Genomic DNA, 24,652 nt, shown 5'->3' with positions numbered 1-24,652 from the left:
TGACATCTTACGGGCTAAAACCCACCTTCTAAAATAGTGTCTTTACGAGATTATATCGAGCGCATGAAAGCAGTTAGTTGTAAGGAACGTTGTCGCGGAACAGTGTCTATACACTGCAAAATGATTTGCACCCTTTTTGTCTATAACTAACACTCTTATATCAAAACGTGAAGGAAAGCACCCTTTGGAAGGGTGTAATTAACGGTTAAAACACCCTGTAAAGAGTGTATGCTTGTCTTTCCTGGGGTGTAAGGGTGTTTTCCTTGTCTTTTTTCTGGGCCGTAAGGATGTTAGTCAAAGACAGTGATTTACACCCTCAAAGGTGTACATTTTACAGTGTAGGAGCTACACAGTGAACTATCGATATAACGAAATTAATTTATTCGAAATCTCCTTTTTCGAAGTTCTTTTTAAGGTCCCGGTTACAGTGCAGGACAGCAAAGTTTTTCGTGATTTCTGGACTTCATATGTTTATAAACTACTTCAGCGACGACAAACAAGCCACTTGCGAAAAGGCAGACGACATCACTCATTCATATGTCCTTTCAAACCGAGCGTGCCCGTTGACTCCGGGTCCGTCGCTTAGGCGGAGTGATACAACTACCTGAGCTATTGTCGTTCTTAACTTGTTCCCGAGTATAGTGACACCTCTAGTTCCATTTGATCGTATTACTTGTACGATAACGCTCAGTTAACGCACTGATGACTATGCTTTTCGTGCTTGACCATAATACGTCACTGCTGCTCATGTTACCTCACTGTAGCGCGAAATTTCGAAGTTTTAAATATCTCTCGCGTTTTCATTTTTCTCAAGAAACGCTTTTCGTGGCTGGATTTCGGCTGAGCTAGTTATTATAAAGCCCAGTTATTTCAAATTACAGTTGCATTTTGTCTTCGTGGCATTTTCAGGAGGTCGTAATTCTTTCTTATTAGGGGCGCAGCCCCTTAGTGGCTGGGCCTGTCGGCGTCTCCTGTCGTCCTCGTCTCATGTAGTCACGGTACTCAAACACCGGGAAACTCGTTCACGCCTCGCGCTAGAACGTAACGCGTACTAAAAAAAAACACCGGGACACTCGTTTACGCCTCGCGCTAGCGAGCTTCGGGCTTCAAATAAACTTTTACAGCAAGGCTGTATGCCTCTACCCCCAACAGTTTCATCTCCGTGGGCAAAAACGCCAAGGCGCAAAGAATAAACTGATACACTACATGCTTCGGCCCCTTCCCAGGTTTCACGTTAGCGGAAACGGCCCGGCCGGGGGTTTTTTTCATTTCCTGACTGTCGTTCTGGGTAGCCCTCTTCGTCTCGCGTGTGTACACGGATGCTGCGGGGGGGCGTGTGTCGGTTTCGCGCTTGGTGGAGCGAAGACGAGCGCTCCGGCGACGTGGACGAGACGGGAGCGCGCCGCCGCGAGAGTCCCTGCACCCATGCGGAACGAACGACGACGAGCGCTCGCCACAGAGCCTCCGCTTGTATATGCCAAGTCGTTACGGTCTGACGCTCTCGCTAACTTGTTACTCTCCTGCAGGTCGCGACTCAGAGGAGGAGGGGGGGGGGGGGGGGGGTATACAACGACAATACCGGGCTTTCCCCGATAGAGACCACCTCACATGGACACCTTAAGGCAAACTCACCTGACCACATTCCTATGGGTCTTATACCCCTGTCACACGGGGCACTTTCAATCGCGATTGAGTCGATCCCGCTCGAACTCAATCATAGTTTCTCAAGCGCGATCGAGGCTTCCAAGCGCGGTCGAACGAAAGCGGCGATACTCTCCTCCCCGCTCAGTCATGGCACAGAAGGTGACAACTTCAACTAACGCCACAAATTGTGTCAAATAACTTGACCCAAGTAAGCGTGTGGTAACACATACATAGTTACGTATACCTACGGCCGCGCGAAGTTACCAGACGCCGGCCGCAAGTGCATTGTTAGCGCCATCTGGCGTACACGAGTGCAAGCGGTGCAACTTCTCGATCGCGATTGAAACGTGCCGTGTAGCAGCGGCAGTGCGTCGAGCGCGCTCGAAAACTCGATCGCGATTCACTTCAATGGCGATTGAAAATTCCCGTGTGACAGGGGTATTACTAATTCATGACCTAGTTGCATAAAAGCATCGTGTACCGCTACGAAAGATTTCACAAATTAATAGAAATGTTCCTAACTGCCCAGTTTGCTCCTTTTAGAAATACAGTCCAGCCCGCTTATAACGGACACGCCGGGAAATGGAAATGAATTCGCTATATCCGTTTTTTCGCTATATCTGGACATAAAATCTATGTATACAAATGGTAACCGGAAACAATTGTTCGTTACATCCGGTATTTTGTTAAAAACGGTTTCGCTATGAGTGGGTTATACTGTATACCACTTCTTTACTGAGATAAAAAAGTAAACATGAAATGCATTTTGGTTTATCCAGTGTTAACTAGATGGCGCTAGCTGGGTAGCAAGCTACCCCCCCCCCCCCCTTTTTTTTCTTTGCTTAAAAAACGTCTTTAGGGTCTGAAATCGAGTTTAGTGAGTTACCAAATGTTAGTCCTTTTAAATTATCCAAATCGTATGTGTTTTAACGGGGCCTTTATGCTTGGTGTTGCTTACTCACATGTCGCCTAACGGCGGCGATACGACCAGCGATACGGCGGTAGCGACCTCCATATGACGAAGTTCTGTCTTGCAAGGAAACCACGTCTTTAAATTGTGAATATCGTTCAATCGAGGTTTACCGGTGGAAGCAAGAGTTGAAAACGAAAAAAAAAAAAAGAAACTGTCGTTATATTGCTAATCGCGTTAGAATTGGTTATTTGTGTCGTGGATTCCTTTTGTCTTACGTATTTTGCCCGGGATGTTGATGTGAAGCGCGCAAAAACTAACCGATGTAGCTGTACATTTCTTTTACGTTGAACAAAGGAACGCAAGCGGGCTATACTCGGTCACAACTCAAGAACGGCACCACCTCATGTAGTGTATCACTCCGCCAAAGCGCCGGACCCGTGACGTCAGTGCGCGCGCATTTGGAAAGGGGTTTGCTATAAATGCGTGATATCGTCTGCCTTGTCTCACGCAGTTTGTCGTCACTGGAGTTGTTTAAAAGCATATTAAGTCCAAAAAATCACGGGAACGGCTCACGCCATGTTCAAAATATTCGCACTACTTGCGCCGCGCAGAGAATCATCTTTTCTACGGTGATAAGGCACAGCGGCAACTTCCGGTGCGTTCTTAAGTTGTCACCGAGTATAGTCGGCATGATCGTAAAGGAAAAAAAAATAGCCCTACTATGCCGGACGAAATAAAGCAAGCAAGAGACATGGCGCTGATTGCCAGTTGAAGATTTATTGAAGCATAAATACTCACTTGGCAGTCCTATACTTCGCTTCCTTTACTACTTCGTCGGGCGCTCTATTCTTTTCTTTACGACCTTTACTGTACCTCGTTTGTTATATTTAGTTTGACATCTCCTATGGTTAGCAAATTTTATTGGCGCAGTTCAGTGGTGTTTGTCGGTGCCAGCAATCCGGAAATCCGAACTTTCTTACGGCGAATTTCCTGATTAATCGAACTGGCGCCCGGGTTCTTTCGTTGCCCCTCTCATAATAAATTCATCGCCGATAATTCAAGCATTTTATTCGAACAAATTTCGCTTCGTTTTGACTTGAATAAAGGGACCAACGCTGTGTACAAAGTTCCCTTCAGAGGTGAATTCTTTTCGAAGGCTCGTGTATGCACGGAATTTCTGTGTGCCGGTGGTTATTACGCTAGCCTCGTTTTTATTTTATTCAGTGGAAATTTTTCCACGCTATGTGGAGTATAATTTGTGTAATATAAACATCTTCCTATTGTCGTCGCCAGCGTCATCATTAACGAGTCCGCATATATATATATATATATATGTGTGTGTGTGTGTGTGTGTGTGTGTGTGTGAGAGAGAGAGAGAGAGAGAGAGAGAGAGAGAGAGAGAGAGAGAGAGAGAGAGAGAGAGAGAGAGAGAGAGAGAGAGAGAGAGAGAGAGAGAGAGAGAGAGAGAGAGAGAGAGAGAGAGAGAGAGACTGGAGGTTCCATATTAAGTCTTGGACAGAAGCACCTGTAATAATACACTGAAAATAAAATGCGGACGTCAAAGCTTGCTAATATACAGAGAACCCTGTCGATTCTTTTCCGCCTATTACGTCTTACCGAATGTCACTGTGTCACGGCTTTACCTCACAATTTGCTTCAGTTCAACACGTATTAGGATAATACGTTTCCAGGTTTGTGAGTTTTTATTTCGCAGTCGCCGGCAAAACGCATCAGCGGCGTTCTACAACCTCCTTGGTTCTACTCTCCGCTTACAATTTTCGCCCCCCTTACGGCTAGCACTCCACCGCACACATCCGCTGCCTTCACTGCACACATCCCTATCCCTATCGCATCACCCACGAAGTATCCGGTTTACTCGTTGAAGCGCGCACGGCGGCTATAGAAGCGGGAACGGGCGGGCCATTTTCTTGCTCAGAATACAGAGCAGCTTCTGGCACGCTCTGCCATACGAAACGAGGTATGCAGCGCCATTCGTAGCGCACCGAGACCGCTTTCTGCGTCGTTTTAGCGCGTCCTCTTCCAAATCGCGTGCGCGTCTTCGCCGTTTTCCCAGGCATCGGGTGAGTAGGTCTGGCCAGCGTCCAGCATGCAGGACTCACGCTCCTGCCTTTCTTTTTCCTCTCTTCCTCGTAGGAATCTCCGCATATTAATATCCTTCCGCGCGCCAATAACGTCGGTGTGCCCGTCACTTTCACTTCTTCCCCTGCACAGCCTGAGCAGACGAGGATTCGGAGCCACGTCATATTCATCAGGCCTGATCGAGCGATTCCCCTCCTTTACTAAGCGGCCGCCACCGGAGACGTCAGAGCTCGAAGGTGCGGCCGACCAATGCCCCTGCGAGAAACGTTTTGGCGAGAAACACTTTGGCGTATCGGGCGACGCACTCGGCAACGCTCCCCGCCCTTCGCCCCAAATTAGCGTGCGATGCTTCTCTACGAGCGTGATGGATGAAGAGCGGCTTCTCGGAAGAGGAGCTACTCCGCCATGCATGTCGCTCGGGCGCATCGTTTCGCGCCCTTGCCAGAAAGAACGCTCCGGTTTCCACTTAGCGCGCCGCTGGAGCACGCATCCGACCGGATTAGCGCACGCGGCGTGGGCATTCGTAATAGCGCCATTATAAACACGTCGAGAGTGCAAGTTGCAGCAGCAGCAGCGGCCGCTTCGGTGTTTCAGTGCGCGGGGGGCTTCCTGGGCTCCCCCTGGATGCATCCTTGAAAAAGGGATGGGGGGCGATGTGACCCCAGATTGGTAGAACGATAGCCTCGGCTGCCGTGACGCCTTCGTCGAGCTTCTTGCCGCGGGTTGCATTGGCGGCGGTCCCTCGCTCCTCGTCGTTCTACGCTGGGTCGGCCAAGGACGCGGAGGCCGGCTCCCTTACCCAATATCGTCGCGGAGTGCACGGAGTCGGCTTGAAGCGACACCGGCGATACACGGGAAATGAAACGTGTCCTTAGTCTCGCGTCGGAGAAGCGTAACACCACCGTACAGGCGTGCGAAGGCCTCCCCGGAACTTTGTGGTCGTATTGCGGGGGAGATGGATGAGGCGCGTCCGCAGAGATCGTCGTAATGGCGTAGACGGAAATGGAAGAAGAGAAACGCGGAGGGCAAGATTGAAGTGGTCGGATGTTTGAAGACAGTGACGGGGATGATGGGGTTGATGCTTTCCTGGCGTCTTAAAGGTTTTGGTATGCGGTTGGCGTGCGACACCGCGCGAGACCCCGTTCCAATTAAACAGTGCTGGCACGTGGCGGTATGTGGCGGGAAAATGGTAGGTGTCATGCGCTGCATTCCTCTCCCATAACCCCCTCGCGTTGCGGGCGCTGGCGTTGCGTTGCGGGCGTTGCGCTGGCATTGCGGGGGCGCATAGGTTAGTTTAAACGTGTTTCGTTCCCCAAATATGCTTTTTACTAACTTACTAGAACCGTACCATCCGCGCCAGTGATGCATGAGGTCCTGCGGTGCTGCGTGAATGGCGAGGAGACGTAGGCTCGTACGAGTGTGCCAGCATTTCTCTCTGGTTGCCTACCATAACTGTGCATGCACTTTGGGCCAGGCTAGTCTGTAGACATTACCACCAAGTCTTACACTTTGACGTCTTCCTGTCAAATTGACAGATCTGATCGCATTATCCGTACACACCTGTACAGATAATGGTGTGAAGCTGCGGTGGAGCACGTTACAGCTTCGGGTCGCACCGACGGAATCGGTTCACTCATGATCTGAACATTCCACTGGAGAAATGGTGCTCTGTAGGAGCGTCAGCGATTAGGACCATAGCGATTAGGAAAAAACCGACACACGAACAACTCGGTACAGAATGCTAACCGCATTACTAAACGCACCTTCCGGGACAGCTCCTGAGGCGGCGCGTATGGTATACCCTTACCCTTTGATGAGACATTCCACCGTCTCTTCGCGCGCTCTGCTTGCGGCGTACCAACGGGTGAGCCAGCCATTTGCCGGCGCGCACTCATTTCAGGCCACCTCGGCGGCTGGCCATGGCGCTGCTTGCGTCCAATGCGGAGAAGGGGTCACTGCGCTTCGGGAGCTCCGCGTTAAGCGCTCAAGAGCTGGGTGCAGCGCCGTTTGAAAACGCTGAGGAGGCCCGCCGGCCTATTTCCCCTTCACCTGTCGCCTACTTACCGTCAGTTCCTGGGCTAGACAGCTCTTCTGCGTAGTCTATTACCGTACCTGTTTGCGTGAATGCGACAGGAAAGTATTTCTCAGTCACTGGAGTCGTGAACAAACAGCTCAACAGCGAGTTTTTTTTTTTTCAACAGAACCGACTGAATGGGAAATGCGCCCGTTCACTCTGTACAGGTGGTTAACCAGCGAAGGTGTGACGCGCGGCCGGTGTTCACCCATGTGTTGCTTCTTGCGGTTCATTCAAGCATGTTCTTGTGCCCGGGCTGCAGCATCGGTGCGACGCATACGAGCTCGCTAACGTTCGTGTTCAAGGTATCGCTGATCGTAAACTTCCTGCTCCTCGGGAGTACGTATGACGCGTGGCCTACTCATATCGAAGTAACGTGCGGCCGGTGTTAGCCACTGTTGCCATTAGAGAGTTTTAGCATAGATGCTAGCCGAGGCTCACGCTACGGCAGCGGGTTACTGGGACCCTACTGCGCATGCGTGTGCGGGAAGGGCGAGGAACTAATCTACCCTACCGGAACGAATCCGCAAGGGCCCAGTCGAGTCCCGGTACTTGCTAAAACTTGTATATCTCCTATTCTAAAACTCTGTCTCCCATGCTAACCCGCTATGCTAAAACTGTCTCCTCCCGGCACCGCTTTAGCCGTTATCGCTTGAGCTGCGCTTCGCGCAGTTGCTCGCTGCGCGCGCGCTCTGCTCCCACTATTGCTCCCTCCCGCCTACTACCATCTCCTCTACAACCTGGCTTTTTCACGCTGGGGTTGAGCTGGAGGTTTTTTCTGCGTACACAGGACCGCCGTATTTTGCCTCCGCCTAGCAATACGAAGCTTCGCTTCAAAAGTACACTAGACTCCCGTTAGGACCAACTCGAAGGTACGGTAACAATTTGTTCGTAGTATCAGAAATTCGCCTTAAGCGGAGGTTTTTCGCATTTTGTATGTTACAAGAAAGCCAAAATGTTCTTCGTCTTCACCGTAGTGTTCGTCTTAATAACCAAGTTCGTCTTAGTACGTTCCGGCTCGAACGTGCCGCGTGCGCTGGGTGCGTCGTTGGCCGTAGACGGATCTACAGCCGCGACCTAGCTGACAACTAGAGTCCACTAAGTATTTCAATTCGTTGCGCATCGCGTTAGCCGCCCGGTGCGCAATCGGGCTAGTCGCTAGCTGCGCGCCAGAGTTTGGACGTGACGTATCTGGTCTCGCTCGAAAGTTGTATTCTGGAAAGGCTGCGCGATTGCGTCGCTCAGACGTAGTGGCCGGCCAGCTCCCATTTCCCGGCGCGCACTCGGCGTTGCGTGCCGCGGCACCAGCCTCTTCTGCTGCGCCCGACCACGGCTTCCGGTCTCCCATCGTTTCGGGCCGCCGCTCATGCGCGCGGCGCGGGAGCGCGAAGTGGCCGTAATCGCGCACCCATTCGGAGCGGCGTACACGTCGTGTGGATAGGAGTAATAGAGGCGGGGAGCCTCTTTGAAGCCCGTTTCCCTGCGGCGTTTATTAAACGAGAAAGCGTGCTTGGTACCCTGTACCGGGGAAGGGGGTCTAGACTTCGCAACCGTAGCAGCAGTTTCATGGGAGCGGCAGGAAAGCGTGAGCACTGCACGGCTACTTGTGCTTTCACTACGCAGGATCTAAACATGCAGTACATTCTCGCTATATCAAAGTCCCCCGGTACACCCGCCGCGGTGGCTCAGTGGCTAAGGGGTTGTGATGCTGAGCACGAGGACGCGGGTTCGATTCCCGGCCGCGGCGGCCGCTTTGCTGTTGGAGGCGGAAAGCAAAAACGCCCGTGGGTACGAGATTTTGGCGCACGTTAAGGATCCCCATGTGGTCGAAATTAATCCGGAGCCCCCCACTACGGCGCGCCTCATCGCCTGCGATGCGTCGGCGCGTTAAACCCTACAATCAATCAACGTACAAAAGAAAAGCGTACATTAGTAAATAAGGAGCCGGTATGCGGTTCCGAAGCGTCAAATACATTTTTATACATGGTCAGTGTTCGCTTTTCTTTTTTACGTTCTCATGCCTGACCAAACGACATTTCGTCGAACCCTTGATTACAATCAATCGAAGTCCTCGGTACAGGAATATGGCTTCGTTATAAGCGGTAATTCGTTAAAAGCGGGGTTGGTTTTATGTCCAGGTGTACTGCGGTAGCGGCCGTGAAAACTTCGCGTAAAGCAAGAAATTGAGTAAAGCGTTTTCGCTGTAATGAAGGTTTGCTGATACCTAAACTGATAACCAAACGAGCTTGTCGCAAGATTTTTTTACGTCCGAGTTGCGTTGTTCGCTAACCAAAGTACGCAAAAATAAATTCCAGGGTCGCACGACGCAGTTAGTTAAATGGTGGCCTAGCTACGTAAGTTCAGTGTAGGGTAATATTGCAGGGAGTGGTAGCATTGGCTCAGTGAGATTGCTGATCGTGGAGCTCAACGCGCCGAAGCTACGCCCGGGCTATGAGGCGCGCCGTAGTGGATGGCTCCGGATTAATTTCGGCCAAATGGGGATCTTTAACGGGCCCCGAAATCTCGTACACACGGGCGTTTTTGGTTTCCGCCTCCAACAGAAAAGCGGCTGCCGCGCCGGGAATCGAACCCGCGTCCTTTGGCTCAGCAGCACATCGCTCTAATCACCGCGGCGGGTTGTGGCTCAGTGAGACTGTTAAAGGAGTACTGACACGAAATTTTCGTGTTACGTTTTTTTCGCTGCTATGCGTGCCTACCAGCACACTAATCATAGAATGACAGATTAGACGGTCGAGCGCAGCGTAAACATTCATTTACGGCGTCGTTTATTCGTGCCAGTTTCAGTTTCGACTGAAAAACGCCGAGCGGCCGCCATAACAGGATGTATCACATGACGTCACCATTCTTGCCGCATCGCTGCCTCTCTGGAAGCGCGCGCGAGCGCGCCCAGACTGGCCGAGGTCTTCGCCGTCCCCACAGGCCCGGGCAGCATCACGTCAGTCCCAAAACCATGACGTGTACACACGCCCGAGCAGCGCGCGCCAACCACAGCCAGCGCGTCGGCTTTGTCACGGGAGCCCCGACGTCGGCAGTTTGGGGCAAGTAGCACATGATGTCATGCCGGCCCGCTCTGGGCTTTCTCGTGCGGGCGAAGATTAAAATGGATTTTAAATATGTTTCGCTGAACTGTTGCTGTTGAAACTTGCTGGGAGATATCTCCTGATAAAAAGGAAGCGTTTTACATAGTTATCACAGCTTTGAAATTTCGTGTCAGTACTCCTTTAAGGGATCTCTAGGCGTCGTTCTGAGACAGTGCTCACTCCGTTTCATTTGTTTGAATCGTCTCCAACGATGCCAGTTTGTCCAGTTCGTCATTGAGAGAGAGAGAGAGAGAGAGAGAGAGAGAGAGAGAGAGAGAGAGAGAGAGAGAGAGAGAGAGAGAGAGAGAGAGAGAGAGAGAGAGAGAGAGAGAGAGAGAGAGAGAGAGAGAGAGAGAGAGAATCCTTCTTGTTGCTGTCTTGTCCGCCTTGCCACCATTGCCACCCAACTTCTCGTCTGCCTCGCCTGTGCGCAGTCGTACTCTGACACGCGAACGCGCACGAGCTAGTCTGCGTGTTTCTTGAATTGATAGCGCGGTGCCTGTGAGCTGTGATCGGCGGTCTGATAACGTATTAATGCCCGGTTGCCAGTCCCCGCGCACACGCGCCCGTTTTGTCTGGGGGGGCTGGCTGCCTTGCCGACTAGCGAATGCTGCTTCCTGATGGCGAAAAGGGACGGACGACTGGGAGACTTGGAAGTGGGTTCATGTATCTTACTGACAAGGCACGAGAGCGACAGGACTGTCGGCATCTTTAATTTTGGCTGTCGTCTTTGCGCGCTGTCAGTAAGCTATGATTCGTTCGGGACTGGTGGTTTGGGCCCGCCGCGGTGGCTCAGTGGCTAAGGTATTGCGCTACTCAGCACGGGGGCGATGATTCGATCTCTGTCCCGATGGTCGATTTTCTGATAGATGCAAAAAACAAAATCGCCCGTGTGTCGAGATTTGGCGGGCGTTGAAGAAGCAGGTAGTTCCTCCGCTACGCTGCGCCTCGTATACCCCAGATGTTTCTTCAGTGAAGTTTTTTGGTATCTTACGTGTTTACGAACTTACCTGTTCAAAACTTCACGAGGAACTGCCGTTTCCATTGACAAAAGGGCTTGTCTTAAAAGAACGAAAGACGCACGTTCCTTGTAGCTCGACGGAAGAACCTTATATGACGTAAACTCGAAGAAGGCATGTCCTTTATCGGATTGTAAGCACCAGGCTTGATGAGATCTGGTCGAAGTTTTAGTTGTGTGTGTATCATCCTTGCTCCGTTTTGTCTTGGTGTCTGGGATAGTGACAGGTAAGCGACATTGTGCAATTTCGTTATTACAAATGATAGCAATACAAACTTTGCGTTATTGCCTTCACTTGAACCATAAACCATGCTGATCAATGTGGCTCTCTTGTTCAACTGATCTATGGGCAGCCAGTGTCCAGTGTTTCCCTTTGCCCAGTGTGGCCTAGTGTTCGTCCTAACGAACCATTTTTTTAGATGCGACGCTCAGAGCATCTCTTGTCGGCGGCCCTGTCCTTCCTGCGTGCGTCCGTTGTTGTCCGCAGCCTTTCCACTCTCCCCCTCTCCTCTCCGATAGCAAACAGGGGCATTGGATTGGATTGTATTTGGATTGGATTAAAGTGGATTGTGTTGGATTGTGTTGCGTCATAGCCGCAGCAGACGCACTGGCGCCGGCGCGTGCCCAGGTGAGAGCGAACACACTCTCTCAAATCGGCGGGTGTGCGGCCCAGCGCGCTCTCACTCCGCCGGTGGGCGGCGCTGCGCGCGGTGCTGCGCATGTGCAGTACTGTCTCTCTTTCCGCGGTCTCCTCTCCTTCGCGCGCTGCGCATATAACCGGTGTGCCGCTCTCCGGCGGTCTTTCGGTCGACGGTTGCTCTCCGCGTGCGCTTGAACCCCCCTCAGCGTCGCATCACACCAGGGTTACCGCGAGGGGAGGTGGGCGTAATTTTTTTTCTGACTTCGTATTTGCGATTTCGTAAGTCGTTTTAGATCATAAAAAACTTCTCACTCGCTCAAGCATAATATTAAAGTTTCGGGCATCAGAGGGTTGAAAGGAAGTGTACGGGTTATATTTATCAAAACCAAACCGAAACTGTACCATGGCAGACCACAGCTCGACACCCCCGTTCTTCCAGATCTCACGGCAGCCCGGATGCCCCCAACCTTTCCCACTCATACCTAAAATATCGCCGATCCGTGCACTGGCTCAATGGTCACGCGTTACAAGCAGCATCAGTTCCGGCTGATTTAACATATACGCGTTCGGTGGGAGACCTGGGCAGCTTTTTCCTGACCGCAATCCGGTGGCCGCGGCGTCTGAAGAAGCTGCGGACTCAGTCGAGCTCACGACAATGGTTCGCGTGCCAGACCCTTGTTACTACGCTTTTTTTTTTTTTTCCCTTCTCTAGCCGCTCCGTGTCTTATCGGATTAACGCATGCACGAGAGCCTATGGGAAGCTGAGAAGGCTGGACAAAGGGGGCTCTCGAGCAAACTAAATTTGGGTTCCCGCCCGCGCAAGCGCGTGTGAGGCTTTGGAGAAGGAACCCGTCGAAGCGTTCGACGCCGCGGCTGCGTGAGATCTGCCAGGAGGAAATCCCCGCAAACGCGCGCAAGAGCTGTTGCAGCTGATAGATTTGTCGCGTGCGGGAGCTGAGATCGGCGGTGCGGCGCGCCGATCTACTTACGGTGAGGATTTCGCGCGTTGGACTGAATTCCTTGACGTGTGACTGTGTGCGCCTTTGTGGCGAACGGATTAGCTGGCGGTCTCGGCCTAGAATTGCGCCTAGCACAGGGAGCAACACAACCTTAAAAGAAAACCCTAGTTTGCATCAATTTACGGCGTTCCTTTTCTTAGAACCTTGCATGGCCGCGCATTCGCGTGCGTATGTAATATATGCATTCCCACAGACGGAAGATTGTCCGTTGCATTAACTCAATGACTATCTTCTTTACAATATATGTATATATTGTTTGCAATACAATATACAATATATGTATACAATATATGTATAAATAAGGATTGGCAGTCAAGAAAGCCAAGGAAAGCAAAGGGGAGGATGCGGTAGGTCGTTGAAACAGATAAAGAATTTTTGGAAAAAAGAAAGTGGAGAAAAAATTCCCGCTGGGTTTGATCCGAACCCACGACCTCCAATCCTTATTTCTGTATTATTTCAATGAGCCCCTCATTTCATATTCTGATTATATATATATATATATATATTACCGGCGAGTGCATGTGTCTGTGCAATATCATCACTGTACTCCTCGTTTCGCGTTTGATGCACGCATGGTGAACGGGGCACACTCACACGGCGACACGTGACCGTCACATCCTCGTTTATTCTCCACTCTGAAGCGCCGTCAGTTGTAATTCCTTGTTCCCTGTTCAGTGATATTGTAGAAGGCGTCGCAGCTTTCTAGTATTCATACAACCCTGTAGATGGAGTCCCAGTTATTACGTCACCATGCTTCGGATTAGTCCCGCTAACTTTTGTTGGTTCACTACATGTTCAGATAAAAATAAGTTTCCCAGGTTCTACGTTTGACAATACTGCGTACTATTGTTATGTAGCAATCTAGACGCGGTGTCTGGCGGGATGCGTGTCGTGCGAGCGTTCGGCCGGAGCAATCATCTCGGGGCTTTCGCGCGCGCACGCACCAAGAACAGGCGGAAGAGCGGGCACGACAACGAAACGGTAAACAACAACACGTGCAAAAACACGTACAGTAGAAACCTTTATACAAGAAGGGGTCGAGTCTCGCTCGTCGCTCGCAAACAGAGCCTGACGTCTGATTGCGTGGTACTCCGCAAGGCGGCGCACTGTCCCTCTTAAACTTCAGATTGCTCTCCACTGTTGCACGCCCACACGCCTTGGTTTCTCTTTGGGAATGTTGTTGTGGCGGATAGGCCGACCGCTTCGTCGCTCGCTGACCGTGCTCGCTTTCGGTATGCCTCTCGGCGGGGCGCTTGCTTACTCAGCACGTAGCAACCTGCTTGTGTCGGTGACGTTCGAAACGGTAAATATTTGTAGATTTTTTTTTGGCCGCGCTTTGAAACGTTATTTTTGTTGCCTTTAGTTACTTTCTTGTTGGCATCATTCATTCATAACAGTGAACAGGAGGACTCAGCCAGATAGGAAATGTATCGTATATACTTTAGATACGTAGAGTACCGAATATTCGTCGAATATCGAAAGGGTATTGCGACTACATTAAAAGTGACATTACTTGAAAAGTGACGTAATCATTGAGTTATCGCGCGGTGCTTGCAGATTACTTCGTGTACCTGCAAGCATTCATCTATCCTTCCGCTACCTGTTACAGTTTTCCGTAACTTGCTCTTCCTTTTCTTTTGTCACCTCCTCCTCCCCTTTTCCATATGCAGGATAACCAACCGGACGCTCCTGTGCAGGTAACCAACCCCTCTGCTATTCCTTTGCTGATTTCATACACTGCAGTGTTGATTGGAGTGGCCACCTCGTTCTCGTGCCGTTCTTTCCGGCGCCGCCGGGATATGTGCATGTCTTTGTACGTGTAGCCTGAAAAATGGCGAAAGAATGGTAAGAGATTTTGGTAATTGTTCCTTGCTGTAATTATTCCTGTAATTATTCTTTTAAAAAATCTACGAAGTATTCAACAATATCCCTCAGAGAATTGCTCAGGGGGGAGCGAAGCATATAACCTCTCTGTTTCGTAACGAAATTCCGTTTTATTGTTTCGTTATAACGATATTATAACCTCTGGTTATAACGAAATCGCTTTATTCGAACTGTAGCTTTATTCGAAATTTTCCATGGTCCAAACTGCCCTCTAAAGGAGCACTTCATTCTCGCTTTTAAAGTAACACTTATAACGATGTCAACCTCTTGTCGCGAGGACTTTGTTATAACGAGATTTTGCTGTATGTACCCAATCACGCAAGGATCGAGACAACTTATGTTTCGCCATCCTTACACAAGCAAAGGATGGACGCACGCCGAGCAGGTAGAAAATTATTAACTAAGAGGATTGGAACGAGGTGATCGCCAACGTTGCGGCGACGGTGGGGCCGTGGGAAGCGTGGCTGGACGGCGCTGCGCAACTCTTAATGTCGGCGCGTCAGTTTAAGGGGCCCTGCAACACTTTTTTAACTTTCATTTCTAAATCGTAAATGCTTTTAGGACGTGGTCAACCAACACATCAAACACTTAGAATAGGAAGTCACAAAGTACCTCAGCCAAAAATTACTACTCTATGCCCATCATATAACTTATAAACTTGCTGAAGAAGTTGTTCTCTCTTTCCCGGTCTTGGCATTCTGCGGGCGCTCGAATTACGCCATTACAGCGGTGTGACGGCTATTCGCCGGCTTTCCTTCAGTCGCACGCAGCGGTGAACGAACGCATTCGATAGCCACTTAAAAAAAAAAAGCCGCAAAAGCAAAGAAGAAACAGAAGGCGCATCTGCTGCGACGAGCAAATCACTCAGTGCAACGCCGTGCTGGCGATAACTATAGCTTCCACAATGCTTCAAGACGCGAAAACAAGAGTGAAAGCGTTGGTCGGAAGTGTTGCAGAGTCCCTTTAATAAATTGTCGGGCAGGCTGGAGCGGACACAGACGGCCGAAACTGCGCAACGCAGTTGTCGACAGCGGGGCTGTGGGGCTCGTCAAAGGAACCCCATGGGCGAACGGCGCGCGCAAGCTCTTTTCCTCTATTTGGTTATCTCGCCTCTTCTTTACGCATTTTTAAACCAAGTTACGGAAATTTATTTATGTTCGTAACAGCGAATTCAATGTGTATGGTTAATTAAAGGACTTTACGGCCCTCGGTTTTGTACTAAACTATTTTGACGTGTAAGAACCGTACTAGCAGTGTCAGTTGCTCAGAAAGGCGCATAACGTTTCTGTGGAAGTGGTTTCAGAGAGCTGAAGCATAACGGAGAACTGGTCCCGGTACGGTACCCGGTATTCGACGGGCGCACGCGCAGACGCGGAAAAACTGCTTGTGCGCATGCGCGGGTGCACCGGGTATCGTACCGGGACCGCTTCTCGCTCTGCTATAACTCTCTACTCTCTAATGGCACGATCCCGGTCGGCGGCAATCAGCTCTGAAGAAGCAACGTCGAGGGCGGACACCGGAAAAAAAAAAAAAAAAAAATCCCAGGCCATCTTCACTAACGTGAAACCTGGGAAGGGGTGAAGCATGCAGTATACAAGTGTATTCTTGCCGCCATATCCGTTTTTGCCAACGGAGGTGAAACCGAGGGTGTTTAGACGTATATACAGCTAGCGGAAGGACTCAACTTCCGAGATTAGCAGACAGTCCGGCCATACAGGAATCCTTCTGAACTCGCGTGTGTATCCCGCTTTGCGCAAAACCACCGTTCCACACGCTTTCGCACACCTTCCCGGCAAGCTGCAGTAGCTGTGGAGAACGCACCGGCCGCCGCCGCGTCTTGTCGAATCTGAGCGACGGCTTTGCGACGCAAAGCTTCGACGCCTCGTCGTGTCGCGCCTCGGCTCAGCACCCTCTGCGTCCGGGCACTGTGGAGGCAATTACCGGGTTCCCTCGCAGCTGCACGCGGCGACGGCGGCGTCACGCTCGGGTGCGGGACACATCGACGTTGGCGGCAGCTGCGCAGCGGTTTTGTCGCCGGCCGAAGCGCAGCGCCGGCCGCGAGCCGGCTTTTTTACCTCGCTTGACCCTTTACGCCCACGGATTCGAGAGGCAGTATACGGATGCCGCGCACACAGCGCTTTTCGTCATCCGTTGCGTAAGCGTTTACGGTATTTCTCATGACCTGATATCAATTTCTGCATGTTCGGTGTCCGAGTGCTGTGTTATAGAGTGAACCCTCGTAATAACGAAGCCGCTTTATTCGAAATCTCCCTTTGTTGAAAGTGATTGATCATGATTGATTGTGGGGTCTAACGTGCCGACGCTAGACAGGTGATGAGACAGGCTCCGGCGCTTGACAGGCTCCGGGTTAATTTTGACCATCTGGGGATCTTTGACGGGCGCTGAAATCTCGAACACACGGCCACTTTCGCTTTTCGCCTTCACCAGAAAAGCGGCAGCCGCGGCCGGGAACCGAACCCGCGACCTTGGGCTTAGCAGCGCAATGCCTTAGCCACTGAGCCACCGCGGCGGGTCCTTTTTTGAAAGTTTTTTGCTGTCTCCACTAAATGCATAGACAGTCGATCTTGCATCCAGCTCAATGCAGCCGTACGGCTACAAAGGAAAGCTATACAGCTGTCTCAGAAACTTCGCAGTTAAAGAAAAATTCGTCCTGGTCCAGAAACTTACCCCACCTTGGGGAATTCCCCTAAATCTGGTCGATTAGCAGTATATCTTATTTGCTTATACCAAAGTATCGCTTGTAACGAATCCAGTCTCGCGGAGGCGCAGTATTAACAGGACTCCGGCAAGGCATCTGCCGTTTGCCCGCGTGCTAGTTGTAACGTAAAAAAACTCGGACGTTCGTGCACGGCCAACACATGAAGTAGGATAACGTAAGTTTTAGCACACAGATCAAGTTGGACCACTGGGTATCGCTTATCTAGCCGAACCCCAGGTCATAATTTCACTTTCGGGATGCAGGCTCCTCTAAAATTTCTCTTTGTCTTTCACGTGCTGCTGCTGAATGGCGCGTATGTCTATACACGACACAAACTGTGCCAGGATGAGATCATATTTTTTTAGGTGCTCGGGCTGTTGGGGTCTCCTGTCGTCGTCGTCGTCGTCGTCGTCGTCGTTCGTCTCATGTAGTCACGTTACTAAAAAAAACCGGCACACTCGTTTTCCAACGCCTCGTGATAGAACGCTTCGTGCTTCAAAGACACGAGACTTTTTACAGAAAAGCTATATACATCTGCCCCCCAACGGTTTCATATCCGTGGGTAAAAACGCCACGGCGTCAAAATACACCCATACAATGCATGCTTCGCTCCTCCCCAGGTTTCACGTTAGTTGGTATGGCCCGAGATTTTTTACATATTGATTGATTGAATGTCGGGTTTAACGCGCCGACGCAACGCAGGCGATGAGGCACGCCGTAGTGGAGGGCTCCGGATTAATTTTGACCACCTGGAGATCTTTAACGTGCGCCGAAATCTCGTACACACGGGCGTTTTTGCTTTTCGCCTCCATCGCAAAAGTGGCCGCCGCGGCCGAGAATCGAGCCCGCGACCTAGTGCTCAGCAGCGCAACGCCTTAGCCACTGAGCCACCCCGGGCGGGTGATTTTTTACATATTATATCCCCAGTATTACTAGTTAAGAAGGCTACTTTTTCTATTACATCTTTAGTGTTACTAGTTGAAAGGGGTACTTTTTCCTCCACGCCTCGCGGACAACGCGTCTTCGTCGCGGGTAGCGTAGCGTGGCGTGGGCCGTCGCCAGCATGATGGCGCATGCGCCGCCCAAGGCGACGCACAACCGAAACAAATCACGACGAATCCTGCTCATGCTTTACTACAGCAAGAGGTTCCGCGGCATTTTGTACTCGCGCGTTCCCTCAGTACCTGTCTTGCTTGCGGGGGGAAGGGGGGCTACCTTTACGAGAATTTACGGGTTCCCTGGGAGTAACGTGACAGGTCACTACGAACTATTCGCAGCGGGTCCCACCCCTGTATACAGTAAGGTCGGTTAAGTAGCCAGGGGCTTGTGGGCAGCTGTCGCAAAGTTGCTGTAACGGGTCGCCGTGGTTCCGTAACTAATTTTTGTTACAGTTCAACCTTCAACAAAGGCCACCTTCCTAATCACATAAATTTTCCTCATGCAGCCGCAGTGTATACCGCATTTATTTGAATATAAAGCGAGTTTTTCTTTTGCAAAATCCGTAGTCTCGAAGTCATACCTCACATTACATTCGAAGCTCAAAAAATGCACTTTTTTCTTTTTTGACTGTCCAAACTGCACCCTCGCCTTATAATCGAATAAAACGGTACTTTCTCTGTACTCAAAGTAATTTGCGCCAAAAGACAAAGAAAAACGAAAGCGATACAGATGCGATGTTGCAGAGAGAGAGAGAGAGAGAGAGAGAGAGAGAGAGAGAGAGAGAGAGAGAGAGAGAGAAACGTTTATTAGCTGAAAAGACTAGCTAGGACTTGGTCCTTGCCGGTCCGAGGTGGTAGGTAGGAAACCTTCGGCGGTGGCTGCCGTCTTTGCCCGGTTCACCAGACTCTTCTGGTTCTCCGGATCCTCGTAGACGAGCAGTGCCTCCCACTTTTCAGCGATGTCGTGTTCACCAGTTGTATGGCAGCTTGCATTGTCTTGGCGTGCGAAAGTCAGTGTTTCTGAGGATGCTTGCAAGTTGTTTTTCGCCTTCAAAGCTAGTAAGGAGACTCACGTGCCGAGAGGAATTTTAAAGCGAGAGCTTTCTTACTGGGACCGATGGCGTCCTGTAAAAAAACTGATGCATTTCCCCATAGACCGGTTGGTCGACCGGAAAGCTTTTAAGATCACTGGACACACGATATGTGAAACTAAGCTTCCACGGTGTCAGAACGGTTACTTGAAAATCGCGAAAAAGGAACGCTTCTAGGAAAGACAATACACGCATCGATCATGGATAAAGAGTACAATAGTATACTTTTATCTCATAAACTACGTAGTGATGTACATCTGGATCGTTCGTAGATGCGTTTACTTAGTGCGCGAAAAATCGTCTCGTGGGTTCGTTCTTCGTTTGCGATTGGGGTCTTTGAAGGTCTGACGATCGATTGAACGCACTTTCAGCGAAGGATATGACGCACTTCTGGCGCAGTTTTTACGTGAGGAAGCTTTCGCGCTTCTCTCAATTTTCTTTGGGAAGGTAGGATAGTTTTTTAGATGCAAAGCATCTCTTATTCGACCCTCCGTCGTCCGGCGTCCGCACCTCTCCTCCTCTCCACACCACCTGTGATAACACCACTCTCTCCCCTCTTCCTCTCCACACCACCTGTACGCTAGCGCGCGCTGATCCTCTCCACACCACATGTGCGCTACGCGCGCTGCTCCTCCTCTTCCCTCTCCACACCAGCTGTCCAATCACGCGCATGCGCGCTGCTCCTCCTCTCCACTCCCTCTGCTCTGCAAATAAACTTGGTCCGCGCTCCGATCAGTTGCTTCTCACTCTTGGATAAAACCAGCGCTAATTCAGACAAAGACGAAGAAAGTGTACCTCAAGGACAGCCGCTTTGTCTTTGTCTGAATTAGCGCTGGTTTTATCGAAGAATGCCAAGTTTCCAGCTAGCCCAGCTTGCAACCCTCCTGCAATTGCTTCTTCGGTACTGCGCTGTCGGATGACTGGAAATGGACGCCAATGATTCCGACAGCGAACTAGCTGGCACACCTTCAACTATAGCGCCAGCCAGCACACTGTCAGAACCGCGAGCACCTCCGAAGACAAGGCTGCACAGTGGAGAGCTCGCGACGCCGAACGTAAACGGCTGCGTCGAGCAGCGGATTCCTCGCTTCGAGAACGAGAAGCCGCTTTGAAACGCCAGCGGCGAGTAGCTGATCCATATTGCATGGCTTTGCATCCCCTCAGGGTTCCCACGTGGGAAGATGGTGTAATTTTTTCACGGTCCTCCATGCTCCGGTAGCGGAACTGTGAGCAGTGTCCGCTTCAGCGTGTCCACTTCGAGATAGCCCTGATTGGCTGAAGGCAGACGGCACAGTCGTGACGCGAAACAAGTCAGGCGTAGCATGAATTGCTACGCACATGTCAGAAGCCCCCGAAACCGTAACTACGTCACGACTGAAAAAGGAAGCGAAATGGACGTTTCTCAGACGCACCCAACTTGGAATTCGGCCCTGGGAGTACGCTTTCAGAGTAAAGAACATCTCCCCTAACGTGAAACCTGGGGAGGGGCGAAACATGCATTGTTGATTGATTGTGGTGTTTAACGCGCCGACGCAACGCAGGCGATGAGGCGCGCCGTAGTGGAGGGCTCCGGATTAATTTAGACCACCTGGGGATCTTTACGTGCGCCGAAATCTCGTACACACGGGCGTTTTTGCTTTTCGCCTCCATCAAACATGCATTGTATAAGTGCGTTCTTGGCGCCTTGGCGTTTTTGCCGACGGAGATGAAACCGTTGGGGGGCACAGGTATACAGCTTTGCTGTAAAAGTCTCTTGCCTTTGAAGCACGAAGCTCTCTAGCGTGAGGCGTAAACGAGTGCCCGGTGTTTTTTCAGTACGCGCTCGCGAGGCGTAAGCGGCTTTCCCGGTGCTTTAGTATACCGTCACTACTGAGACAACGATTACGACGACGACGGGAGACGCCAACAGTCCCTACTCCTAAGGGGCTTCGCCCCTAAAAGAGAAAACTCTGGGTGATATATATGCAGACAGGATTGGTTGGCTCGATCGTGAAATCACATGGCGACATCAAGGCCGCGGTAAGACGAAGCGAGCGCGACAGCGGTGTCCGCCTGTCGGCATCTTCTGTTGTGTTCCCGTTCTGTTTTTATTTGTCCCGTGGTACTACCACTTCCATGTACTAACTGGCCCAGTTTTCATTCAATGCCCCTGGACTTCAAGGAGTGGCGCTCCTACGTGACTTCCTCGTAACAAGTCACTCGAAATCAAACAAGAGTACGCGCAGAAATTGAATTGAAACGTCATTCGGAGTAGGAGGAAAGCACGTGCTCTACTCAAGGCAGCGGCTGCTGCCTCACGAGCACGATTGTCGAGTCCCCGATCGTGCAAATCGCTCACAACAGTCACGATGTCAGCCTTCAAAACATTTGTGCTTCTACGTCAGTGCGCCTAATGACAATAAAAACAAAATACAAAATAAAATGCGCGCTCAGAAGCTGAACAAACAAATCAACGCAACGTCCTAGTAGTGCGTGAAAGTCACGTGCTACGGCCCGTAACACGGACGTGCGCCTGTTGCAGCCTGTCAGTGGCGTTGCCCGTAAAAGATGAGTGACAGCAACGCCCCCCAGGTCGAAACGAAAGCCTCTGCATGAGCCCCCTCCACCCCTTGTTTTATAGTAACATGAAAGACAGGTTTTAGCGTATTGTGCCAGTCCTTTCTAGTCTTGACAAGCAAGGATAGTAGATTCCTGCCGTTCACCCCGCTGCTATTACGCGTCACCCGGGCTTTCACATCTAGGTGGTGTTGGTGATATATGGATGCTGCCGTCGTGCAGTTCGTCATCGCCGCATCCACGTCGCGCATCGAATCGGGGACACAAACGTTCGGAACGGGTGGTCTCCTAATGAAGAGCCGAGGACAGGCGCGCAGCTCGTGTGCTCCATCCAACGCCTTTGAGATAACGAAGCTCAACGGGGAGTAAAGCCTGCTTACAACGAAGTACTCGAAGCAGGATTGTGACTTCGTTATTAGCGATACTCCGCTAAAACCGGAAATGAGTTGCCCTACCTGCACCTAAAGAGGACCATGAAACACTTAGAATAGAACAACATTTCGAATGAAGCGATTTTGTTATAATGAGGGTGTACTGTGCAGTGAGGAGCAAAAGTTTACGGACCGCAAGAATGGCAATTTTAGATTATTTCTGTTGCTGTAGCAGCCCACAAACTGTAGTATTCATGTGAGATGTCGCATAACTACTAAAGTGTTGCAAAGCTGCCACAGATAATACCCGGGCTGCCGTGGGGCGGAAAAATAACCCGAAATTTCTGCTTCCGTGGTCCGTAAACTTTTGCTCTTGACGGGACGTCACGTGTTGTTGGATGGAACGTATTTATATAGTTAACATACTGCGCGTCGTAATTTAAGGCATGGAGACATGTCAACGCCGCAGGTAGAACGCACAATCTGCGCATGCGTGTCTTTTAACCTGCAATGCCTGCCTCTCGCGCCAACGTTACTGGTTACGCAGTAATGTAGTCGTTTCAAATTTCGCGGTTTGTACAAGCCTTAGAGGCGTGCGTGCTGCGGGGCGTGTCGTAGTGGAGGGCTACGATATTTTGATGACCCTCGGATCTTTAACGCGCGCCGAGAACTCCACGCAAAAACGGCCGCCGCCGCCGGTATTAAACGCGTGCCCCTTTAAGTATTTTAATGTATGTATGTATGTATGTATGTATGTATGTATGTATGTATGTATGTATGTATGTATGAATGTATGAATGTATGTATGTATGTATGTATGTATGTATGTATGTATGTATGTATGTATGTATGTATGTATGTATGTATGTATGTATGAATGAATGAATGAATTACTGCGAACAAAATTTCCCGCGCGAGAGCCACAGCAGGGTATATTCTGGTGGTACCACCTGCCACGTACTCGGTACTGTACAGTCGGTAAAACGCTTGTCTGTAACGGCGATTTCAACTGCAACTAGTTACATCTGAAAACTGCCGAAACGTATACAGTCTGTACAAACAAGTTGGAGACAGAAGGGGTGGGCTAAAACTTCAGAACGTCGCAGTAGTTTTAGATGCGACTGCATCTCATTCACTCGCCTTGTCCCTCCATACGGCGTTGTTGTCCGTCCACACCCCTCCCCCTACACTATAAAAAAAAAATAATAGTTAGCGGCGCCCGGTTTCGATCCCACGACCCTGTGGGCATAACGCGAGGCACATGGTGCTCTTCCCACTCCGCCACAAAACCAAGACAGAATCAGAGAGAGAGAGAGAGAGAAACAACGTTTTTTAATCAAATGCTACGAACGCGCCTTATATCCTTGACTCATTCAAACTACGTCAAGAAGCTACTGATACAACGCATGATGGGGCAATGATTAACACTTGCAATAAAAGAAAAGAAGCTCCCACTTACAGCAACAATGATTGAGTAAAGGTCGTTGCGACAGCGAAGCCCCAAGCATACCACTTAGAGAGATTGACCAAGATTGGCCAATTAAACATAATAATAATCATAAAACATAATAATCATACGCGTTCCCGACACGTTTCACGCGATTTTAGAATCAATCCAACGGAAACACCAAGTGAACCCCACGATGCGTCGCATCTACACAGGGTTCCCCTCGCGGGGAGGTGGGTGCAATTTTCTTCAAATCCCGCTCGGCGGGGCGGGATAAGTTTAAAGTACGAAAGTTGTGTTACGGACCGGCTGTTCTCCATGGGATTGTAGCGTTCAATTCAAAAGGAAAGTGGTGCAACTTAATATTTCACGTAACCGGCGCCGAAAGGCAGATGTAGTGAAGGGAAACGTCACTTGACGCGCACGTCCCCGTTTAGGCCATATTTAAAGTACTCTATTCAGATCACCCCCCCCCCCCCCCCCCCCCTCAACTGCAATCGTCAGAGTCGTTGCAACCCGTTAAGTCCCACCACCGTTTTAAGCGAACTCTGTTTCTGCCTCGGCGTCTGGAACGCTTTGACTATACTTCGATTGTAAGGGTTATGCCAGTTAAATAAGCACCAGAGAAAATATTGCAGTAGGCAGCAACCCTCAGGCCTTCCCCGCCTGTGGGAGGCGTTGATGTTGGCGTCCGTGTTTTGTGCCAACGTGTTACGGGCGCCACTACGCTACAGCAGGAGGTGAGGACCGCCGGGGGAAACGAAAGACAAAGGGCGGACAGGTTCGTTGTTTGGCTCGCCGCAACCGCCGTCGCCGTCGTCGTCGGAACAAGCAACAAACGAGCACGCGCTCCTCTTCTAGCGGCACATCCGGGCTTCCCGTCGGCCGGCCGAAGTGTGACGCCATTGTTGGTCCACCTCTCTCCCCTGTGTAGCGTCGTTATACTACTTGCCGCTCCACGTGTTCCGAGGACGACTGTGCCCCGACGAACACGTTCTAATTATCGCGCCGTTCGGGCCGCCGGAACGGGACGCTGCCGCCGTGTGATCACGAGTGAGGGAGGTTAATTAATGTAGACCGGCCTGGGCAGAGCGCAGCCATTCGCACGTCGTAGTTGCCTTTAACAGAGCGCGAATT

At 50.6% G+C, this 24,652-nt stretch overlaps 1 protein-coding gene across 3 annotated transcripts in view; it reads left to right on the top strand.

Moving 5' to 3' along the window:
* LOC144162860 (uncharacterized) overlaps positions 1-24,652 on the top strand; it is a 299,979-nt gene that overhangs the window by 108,130 nt on the left and 167,197 nt on the right. Inside the window, exon 2 of one of the 3 annotated variants that reach the window (XM_077693566.1) lies at positions 14,180-14,206. The exons of the other annotated variants lie outside the window; for them this stretch is intronic. The gene's annotated coding sequence lies outside the window, so the exon portion shown is untranslated. The remainder of the gene's footprint in view (positions 1-14,179; positions 14,207-24,652) is intronic. 3 annotated transcript variants of the gene reach the window in all.

Source organism: Haemaphysalis longicornis, unplaced genomic scaffold, assembly GCF_048455015.1.
Source record: "Haemaphysalis longicornis isolate Haplotype H1 unplaced genomic scaffold, Haemaphysalis longicornis Haplotype H1 scaffold_12, whole genome shotgun sequence".
Taxonomy (NCBI): Eukaryota; Metazoa; Arthropoda; class Arachnida; order Ixodida; family Ixodidae; genus Haemaphysalis; species Haemaphysalis longicornis.
This window is presented reverse-complemented; position numbering and strand designations above follow the sequence as displayed.